Genomic DNA, 10391 nt, shown 5'->3' with positions numbered 1-10391 from the left:
AAAACTCTCCGGCTCAGGCAACTTTCTGGCAAATCTCCTCTGCACCCTTCCCAGTGCTATCACATCCCTCCTATAATGTGGATTTCAGAACTGCACACAATACTCTAGCTGTGCCCGAACTAACATTTACTACCGTTCCAGCATAACTTCCTCGCTCTTAAATTCTATGCCTCTGCCAACAAATACCTTATATACCTTCTTAACCACTATATCCACCTGTCCTGCTACCTTAAGGGACCAGAATACATGCACTCCAAGGTCCCTGCGATCCTCAATGCTTCCCAAGGTCCTGCCATTCATTATAAGTTTCCTGGCCTCATTTCTCTTGCCCAAGTGCATCACCTCATGCTTATGCCGATTGAATTCATTTGCCACTGATCAGCCAATCTGCACAGCCTTTCTGTATCCTCTTGTAATCTAAGCTTATTCTCCTCACTGCCAATTTTCATATTATTTGCAAACTTACTGATCAAACTAGCGATTGCTCCCCCCCCCCCAACCTTTTTTACCTCCTTCCCTATCTTGCTGGAATAGCCTGTATCCTGGAATACTAAGCTGCCAATCAATTGGCAGCACAGTGGTTAACACTGCTGCCTCACAGCGCAGTAACAAGTCTCACAACACCAGGCTAAAGTCCAATAGGTTTATTTGGTAGCACAAGCTTTCGGACTGTCACTCTTTCTTCAGGTGGGTGAGGAGTAGTGTTCACAAACAAAACATATATGGACACAAACTCAATTTACAAGATAATGGTTGGAATGCGAGTCTTTACAGGTAATCAAGTCTTAAAGGTACAGACAATATGAGTGGAGAGAGGGTTAAGTACAGGTTAAAGAGGTCCAGCCAGGACAGTTAGTGAGGTTTTGCAAGCCCAGGCAAGTCGTGGGCCTTATAGATAGTGTGACATAAACCCAAGATCCTGGTTGAGGCCGTCCTCATGTGTGTGGAACTTGGCTACCCTGGCTAGAGACAATACACACCTCTTAACCCTCCCTCCACTCACATTGTCTGAACACAACTCCTCACTCACCTGAAGAAAGAGTAACACTCCGTAAGCTTGTGCTACCAAATAAACCTGTTGGTCTTTAACCTGGTGTGAGACTCCTTAGTGTGCCCACCCCCATCTAATGCCGGCATCTTCACATCATGGCCTCACAGTGCCAGGCATCCAGGCTCAATTCCGTCCTCGGGTGACTGTGTGAAGTCTGCACGTTCTCCTCATGTCTACGTGGCTTTCCTCCAGGTGCTCCAGCTTTCTCGCATAGTCCAAAGATTTACGGGTTAGGTTGATTGGCCATGCTAACTTGACGCTGAGTGTCAGGGGGATTAGCAGGGTAAATATGTGGGGTTACAGGAATGGGGCCTGGGTGGAATTGTTGTTGCAGACTTGATGAGCTGAATGGCTCCTTCTGCACTGTAGGGATTCTATGATTCTTCTATGATTCCAATTGCATTAAAGAAAGGAACCATTTATGCAACTCCAAAGTGAAAGAGATTTGTCTGTATTTATATTAGAGGGTTGTTATGACTGTTTATCTGCTGTGTTTGCTTCTTAGGTCTGAAGAATACAGTTGACTGTGCAGTTGGCCTTTTGCTGACTTCTTCCAATATGCTGTGTACCAATTTACAAAACAATGTCATCTGTTAATTAGCAGGGCAACTTCCATTATTTGCACTCCGATTATCCACCATCACAATTAGCTGCCCAAGTTTTCACAGGACAAGGGCACAGTCTTGTTAAGTTATTTACATTTCATCACCTCTTCCTAATAGATGAAACAAAATAATGCTCAATTTTTTTGTGCACACATTGCACTTTTCTTTATTCCCTTCATTGCATCAGGTGTTGCTGCTGCAAGCAAATAAGAACCTCGGGATGGTTATGCCACATTAACGGTGATATATAAATGCAAACTGCTTTAAATAAATTTACTAGTGTCACAAGTAGTCTTACATTAACACTGCAATAAAGTTACTGTGAAAATCCCCTAATTGCCATACTCCAGCGCCTGTTCGGGTCCACTGAGGGAGAATTTAGCACGACCAATGCACCTAACCAGCATGGCTTTCAGACTGTGGGAGGAAACCGGAGCACCCGGAGAAAACCCACGCAGACACTGGGAGAAAGTATTGTCTCCACATACACAGTGACCCAAGCCAGGATTCAAATCTGGGTCTCTGGCGCTGTGAGGTAGCAGTGTTAAACATTGCGCTGCATCATGCCATGCTGTGACTGTGAATAAAAGTCATGATGCGGAGATGCCAGCGTTGGACTGGGGTAAACACAGTAAGAAGTCTCACAACACCAGGTTAAATCCAACAGGTTTATTTGGTGGGTAGTGGCGTTTGCTACCAAATAGACCTGTTGGACTTTAACCTGGTGTTGTGGGACTCCCTACTGTGAATAAAATGCAGAGAGTCTCTAACTATTAGAGAAGGGGCAGTCAAGGGTGGGCAGAGTACCATAATGGTGGATAATGAACTTTAAACATGCTTTCTGTGATAGCCTGTGTAAAACATAATCTCTTGTGTAATACACATGCCTTTTTCAGTTTGTAATAGTCCCCAAGTCACCTTTCTCCAGATCCATAGAGAGAAATTTGTGGCTTGTGATCTCAGCAATACAACCTGAAATGTTTCCCCAATTTAATTTTAGCAAGAGCGACCTACACTTTTTGTTTGCTTTGAAAATAAATTGAATCTGGATCAGAGTGCTGCATCAGCCGCATGAAGAAAATTATTATTTTGTGGAACATTTGTCATCTTTGAGAAAGAAGCAGAACTGTCAGACCTGTTCTCAAAGTCAGCCTCTATATTTTTGTTTATCTCTTTGGGAAACAGAGGCTTCTGTGTAGTCCAGAATTTCAATGCAAGTCATTTTATTCATATTATGACATGCATTTCATCTCGATGTCCCGCATTTACACAGTGACCTCTGGATGCCTCAAATTGCTGTATAACCAATTAACTAATTTTTATGTCAGTGTGGTTGTAATGTAGAAAGCATAGCAGCCAACTTGTATTCAACAATCTTCCATACACAGCAATATGAGAATCGGGTGGCACAGCAGTTAGCACTGCTGCCTCGCAGTGCCAGACACTCTGGTTCAATTCCGACCTTCTCTGTGTGGAGTTTGCACATTCTCCTCATGTCTGCGTGGGTTTCCTCCCACACTCAAGGTGTGCAGGTTAGGTTGATTGGCCATGCTCTTTTAGTGTCAGGGGGATTAGCAGAGTAAATATGTGGGGTTATGGGAATAGGGCCTGCGTGGGATTGTTGTCAGTGCAGGCTTGATGGGCCAAATGGCCTCATCCTGTACTGTAGGGATTCTATAAAGAGCTGAATTGTTTATTTAAATATTGGCAACAGCTTCTCCTCTTCTTTGAAATAGTGCAGTGGGATTTTTGAGTGTACCTGAGAATGAAGTTGGGCCTCGGTTTATCACCTCTCCCAAAAGATGGTACTACAGTAGTGCAACATTCCCTCGGTACAAGTGTACTTGTACTCAGGAGGCTAATGAACCCACACCTTCCTGTCTCAAAGTAAGAGCACTATGACTGAACCATAGTCGACATTAACAGTATGATGCTACACCCACAAAATATCATGCATATTTTACTTGTACTGTCATGAAGTAAGAAATTCTCAGTGACAAATCTAATTGACAACCCAGATACCAATACATCACATGGTTACAATTAATCTTTCACCCCCGGGGTTCAATTTTATCCTGTCCTTTTTCCCTGTAGCTGTTGATTCTTGCTGCCATGTGTTAGTCACCTACTTCTATCTGGCCCAAATACACATTCTTCTTGTTTAAGTCCATTTGGTGAATGGTTATTCAACTGTTAACGGATCACAGGCAAGTCCATTCCATCCTCAATAACTAGGCCTATTAATGTCCCAACATGGAGGAGTCATTGACTAACAATTAAGAATATGAGCTCTCTGCTCTGAACCAGAATAACACATTCCATTATTAGCATTTCATGTTAAGACTATCTTAATCAGTGTGGACACAAATGACATCACTGTCTCCTGCTCGGATTTGCTCTTGGTGCACAAGGTCAGGTTAATGATCTGAAGATGGTGGGGATATGGTTCGGAAAGACTCAGGTCTGCCAAAAACTGGGAGGATTGAACAGCCAAAGTGAAGCAGAAACTGGGTATGTGGCAGTGACGCTCCTCTGTCTTGTGGGGGGAGGGGGAGGTGCATGGATCAGGAAACACCAATGACAGCAGGGGATTCTTCTGATTCCTCAACCAGCCAATGGCATGCTGCTCCAGCACTGTGAAACACACTGCGGGGGGCATGGAAAATCCCGCCCTTTCTCTATTCCTAAGTCCTTGACCATCTGGCCCAATATTGCCTCGAGTGTCCCTATGTCAAATTTTGCTTATACCACTTTTGTGATGCACCGCAGAATGTTTTATTCTGTAGAAGGCATGTATTACAAGTTTCTACTCTCTGGAAAAAAAGTGCTGCCCAGTTTTAGAATCGCTTGTACTTTACTGTGTTGCATCTATTTGCTCTGCTGATTGCTGTGATTAAGTGCATTGAGGCTCACCCTCCTCCCAACACTAACAGAACAGCCCTTGGACTGAATTCAGGCAAGCAAGTCTTGCCTAACCATCTTGATTTTGTTTGGAGAGAACAACATCTGGAGTGGACAGTGCATAGCTCACTAATGAGGTGTTCCTCAACTTATAACAAGTCAAAAGATCTCGTCCAACTTCATTCGCAGTTCTTTCAAAGACATTTTGTGAATGTTTACGCCATTTAATTCTTTCATCCCTTGTGCCACACAATATACTTGCCTGTCTTAAACTTCATCTGCCATTTCACACTTAGTCAAATGTTTAGTAATGCTAAAGCTATCTCTCCTAGTTGGGCACTCCCTGAATATTTAACCAATTTGCATTGATCTTCTTAATCCAGGTCATTAATATAAATTAGAAACCGTAGGGATCCTGACACTGATCATTAAAGCATCCCACTTAGCACTTCCTGCTGCTCTGGCTAAAGTCCTCTGAATACTTGCTGCATCCTACCTTTCCGTCCATTCTAATCCAATCGCAGATATTAACTTGAAAGCTCACAGTTTGCAGTTTAAATAGTCGACTCACATGAAGAAAAATCAAAGCACCATGATGTGGATCTTCCCAAATTCAGTTAGCGATGGCATTTTCTCAGAAGAGTTGGTCAGTTCTTTCTTTTCTGAATCTATATCAGCTGCTGTTTACAAGCATTTAGACGTGGATTATCTTCAGGGGCATTCCCAAAAAAAGGTTCAATTTTTGATTAATATAAAATTAATGCCACTTTTGTCTTCTTTATTCAAAATAGATACCACGGTTGGCATTCTCCCCTCCCACGGGCAGAGTGAAGATTCTAGCAGAAGTCAACAAGTCAGAAATCCTCAGGCACAAGGACAGGTTGCAATTCTTCCAATAGCGAAAGAGTGATGGGTTAGTCTCCCGATTGGAGGTGGCGTGAACACCATTTGTATTTCCTGACTGCTTATTAAAACAGCTGGCAGCCAGTGTCCCATTTGACTCCCCAGTCTTGCGTCACGCCAGTGGGAAATCACATTGGCATCAAACCCCATTGAGAGCAGCATGTGCAAATTGGCAAGAGGTTTTGACATGAGTGCAGCATTGGTCCTGATGGGATGTCACAACTCTGCTAGGGCAGAATGATTCCTGCCCCCCAATCTCCATGCCAAGCTGGTCTTCATGGACAGCACCGTGCTGCTGGACCCACAGACCCTTCTGTGTCACCTAATAGGATCAGTACTGTGCCTGCAGTTTGGGAGTACAGGGGTCTTCTTCCCCTTGGTGTCACACACATGTCTACCTGGACAGAACTGTGATACAGGACTTGAGTAGTCACCTCAACAAAAGTCCAAAGACAGGCTGGGTGGAGGAGTTTGGCCTGACAAAGGACAAGGAGGGCTGTGCAAGGAGAGGGGGTAGGGAAGGGCTCACGATGGCAGGCCGAGGGACAAGGAGGTGGCTGAAGGAGATGAACAATAAGGAAGACCGAGGGGAGGGAAACTGGACTCTAACAAGGCTGTATGAAAAGCTCTCAAACAAGGGGGTCAAAGGGAAACCATATTGTTTATTGGAAGGGGATGGATGAAGACTCCAGATGTGGTTGGCAGAGGTTCACATGAGGCTCGGGGGAGGGTGGTTGAATCGAGGATCACACTTTCTCTTGAGACTGTGAGCCTTTTCACTGAGAGATACTATCCTGCATCGTCTGGTGAAGGCAGGTGGCCTGCAGGGAGTGATAGGGGAGTGCTGGGCTGATTTTGAAACATGGCTGGGATTTTCCTGTCATTCACACCAGCAGGACCACCCCCACCACAGATTCCCCAGCAGCAGAGAGTGCGAACAACAGGCAACTCTGCTGCCGGCTAATGGAGACTGCCTCCCACTTTGCAAAACATGGGGGGGGGGGGGGGGGGGGGTGGAAAATTCTGTCCTTTGGTTTGAAGCTCCCACAGCCAGTCTGGGCGGGCAGGAGAGAGGGCGGGGAGCTTGCCTGTGCATAATTAATAAAGTTCCAGGTGCAGAATCTGATGTGGGATCCCTCCATGCCAGGTGAGGTACCACCAGAGCTGTCCGCCTCCACATTTAGTCTCAAAATGGGAGAACTGTCTCTAATCCAACCAGATTTCACAAACATTCATCACCCACGTCCATAATTGCCAACATTTCCTCATCAATATCAACCCTATCTCAGTATTAATCCTCTGATGGAAACACAGCAACATGTGAGTGGCTCTGAGAGGAGCTGCGAAGTTTCCTGGAGTATCTAGATCCGGAATGAAATAGCACAAGGTTCAGAAGGAGCGTTCGAACCTGCAATACCTAAAGATACACAGCCCATGGAATCACAAGCAGTCCTATGCCTCTGGTACCTCAGCTACAGCTTCCAGTGGAACATCATGTAATGAAAGCACATGACACATGCGTACCCAAAGTGTACTGGCATCACACATCAGATTCAATAGATTGCAGAAATGCAATGTCACAAGTGCTGAACTTTTTGATGTGCCAAAGAATTATACGTGGATGGTGGAAAATGTGGCACTCTATCCTTTTCTCCACACTAGGTAACTGATAAAGATCCACCTTTCTGTTTGCAATAAGGATTATGTCCTTATCTCCAAGGGAGATAAAATCAATGAATGCTGTTACACTGAGGTTGCTTTGGTCACTGTGTGCTCTGTACTGTTTATTGTACATTTCCTCTCAGGCTCTGCCTTGCCTATCCATCTCCTTGACAAGCATGCCTCTCTCAATGGTAATGTTATGCAGTGTCTTACTTGGTGTAATTATTCTGCCCACTCATATAACAAGATGCCAGCAAAATAGTTCAACTGACATTGTTTGACAAGACCAGCTGTGTGTCCTCAATTTTATTCTGCCTTGTGAATAAAGTGTTCTTCCGGATTCTTCCTTGGCAATCTGGATGTTCCATCTTTTGCCGATGGGAGATGACCTTAGATTTCTATGTAAACCATTGATTTCCTCAAGGCGCACATGGAAGACACAAATAGATAGAAAGGGGGTGCTAAATGGAGTGACATCGATCAAGTTAACAAGTCACCCTGCCCTTATGGGATATATCCAGGAATGCATGAGGAATGCTGGCATTTAGGCTGCAACCTTTCAAATCCTCCTTGGATATGGAAATGACGCTGGTATCTACAGGCCAATCAGCCTTTTATTATTCATTCATGGGACATGGGCAGCATTGGCTGGCCAGTATTTATTGCCCATCCCTAGCTGTCTGAGGACAGTTGAGAGTCAACCACATTGCTGTGGCTCTGGAGTCACATGTAGGCCAGACCAGTTAAGGATGGCAGATTTCCTTCCCTAAAGGACATTAGCGAATCAGATGGGCCTTTACAACAATCGACGATGGTTTCATGGCCATCAGTAGATTCTTAATTCCAGCTTTTTTTTTATTGAATTTAAATTCCACCATCTGCCATGGTGGGATTTGAACCCAGGTCCCTAGAACATTATTGAGTTTCTGGATTAATTGCTGTAGGAGTATTTTTTCAGAGACTAAGTATTGAGGGATTCCCTTTCTTTATTACAACTCAGCCAACACACAGACTCACGGAGAGAGCATGATGGTTTCTTTATTTTTCCAGGCCTGGTCATCATATGAAGGAGAGAGATTTAGGACAGTTTGCACATTCTCCCCGTGTCTGTGTGGGTTTCTTCCGGGCGCTCTGGTTTCCTCCCACACTCAAAGATATGTAGATTAGGTTGATTGGCCATGTTAAGTTGACCCCAGTGTCAGGAGATTAGTGGTGTTAGTACATGGGCTACGGGGATAGGGCCTGGGTGGGGTTAATGTCAATGTAGGCTTGATGGGCCAAACAGCCTCCTTCTGCACTGTAGGGACTCTATGGCCATGACATTGGGGTAAAAAGAAGCTCCCTCAACCTGCACTTGCCAGCAGTAGTTTTACCACAGGTGGACCCCACATTGTCTGCCCCGTGTGCCCGCTGTCCAAGATGGAGGGCAGGATCCCAGAACTGCCGACCTACTCACAGGGCCGGCAGCTCTGAAGCCTCAGCCATCGGGCGAGGTGATTGCTGCGGAGGCATGAAGGCGACGTGGAGCCTCAGAGGGGGTAAATTAAAATTCACGGTGTCAAGGGTCAGAGGGCAAGTCCTTCCAAAGGGCTGAACATTTAGGGAGTAACATCTCTTCCCATTGCTGACATGAATGATAATGTGAACGCAATCAATGGAGCTTTATACTTGTGCTGAAGTTTGATTACCTCTCCAGCTGGTGCTGTGTTCTGCTACTGAGGCTGATGTCTACTGGCAAGTAGTGGAACGAAGTATCTTTTGCCTCCTTGATGTAACAGTGACTGATCCGAATCATGGCCCCTGTTGTAGTTGGAAGCATCCAGCTTAATCCAGTCACAGCTTCCACTGTCTGCATTTTATTTTTTTATTTCATTCCAGGTCTCATCCACAAAGCCGAGTTCTAGTTGACATGGACTTCTTGCACATTATCCCGGGTGGGTAATGTATCAATGATGCATAACATATTAAGTCAAGAAAATCTACTTCTTATAAGATCAAACAGCTTCCTGCTGTTATTTGATTCCCCCATCTTTGTAAGATCTGACTTTGGGAGATGTGACACTGGAAAGGTTCCCTAGCAAATCCCTCCTTCGGAAGTTTAGTTGGTCTCTAGTCACTCTTAGCAAGCAAGATTAGTGAGAAAGATTTATTTTTCACAGTCATTTTTGGAATATGTACAGTAGTTGATACCCATTCATCAACATCAACCCCCAGAAACACTACCTCATAATATAACACTGCGTGGCAAAATTAAAGCCTTAATCTTGACTGGCGCATTAATGGGAGGTGAACAGAGAGATAGGAACTATCGGGGTGATTCTCCCATCGCAACCCACAAATTATCTGGCGGGTCGGGTTGGGAGATGTGGGTGTTGGCCATTTCACAGGATTTGTGCATGCATTCCCAACGCATGCACATCTCCCAGAGCCAGAGAACAGGGATCACGCTGGTAATCGGCAGGAAGAGAGGTAAATGAATTTAATCAGGTTCAAATGTATTTTTAATCTATTTTAAATGTCATTATCAGGCCTGGCAAGTTCCGTGTCGGGCCTGGTAGCATCTCCCATCCTGCTGGAGTGAAGGGGGGGACAGTCAGGGGCTCCCCAGAGAGTTGGACAGTGGGGGATGGTGCCCCCTAGGCACGGGCACTCTGGCATTGCCAGCCTGTGCCCTCTGGCATTGCCAGCCTGTGCCCTCTGGCATTGCCCAAGGTGCAAAGTGCCCTTGCCCAGGGGCATCTTGGCACTGTCTAGTGGGCATTGGGCAGTGCCAAGGGGGCAGGGCCTATTGTGGGCTTAGGGGGGGGTGACGGGTGGAGGTGGGGGTTCCTGCTGCTATTCTGCACGGGGATCGGTCTGGGCTGGAGGAAGGCCAGTGATCAGGACACGCTGGGGAGTGGCTCTCTGCCATTGGGCAATGGGGAGGGTCTGTTGGAGGGGTCTGCTGTCGAGGGGGAGGGTGGAGGATTGCCACAGCTGAGGGGGTCTTGGAGGTCGGGGGTGCTGCGGGACAGGAGTGGGGGATGGTCGGGGCTGGCCTGGGAATTGCCGTGGTTACAGTGGTGGTGTCGGGAGGGGCATCGCTGCGGGGGTCCCGGGCTGGCCAACAAATGGGGAGATTGACAGATCGGGGCCACTGCTCGTGGGCATAGTTCCAGAACTGTCAAATTCTGGAGCAAATAGGCCCTCCCTCCCCGAGTTTTTAATGAAATTCACGATTGGTACTGCTGTGGTGCACAGAGTGCGGAGATTAGGCTCTGAGGCCGCAC

This window comes from Carcharhinus amblyrhynchos, chromosome 20, assembly GCF_965287045.1.
Source record: "Carcharhinus amblyrhynchos chromosome 20, sCarAmb.v2.hapA, whole genome shotgun sequence".
NCBI classification, from domain to species: domain Eukaryota; kingdom Metazoa; phylum Chordata; class Chondrichthyes; order Carcharhiniformes; family Carcharhinidae; genus Carcharhinus; species Carcharhinus amblyrhynchos.
Note: the sequence above shows the minus strand (reverse complement) of the source record.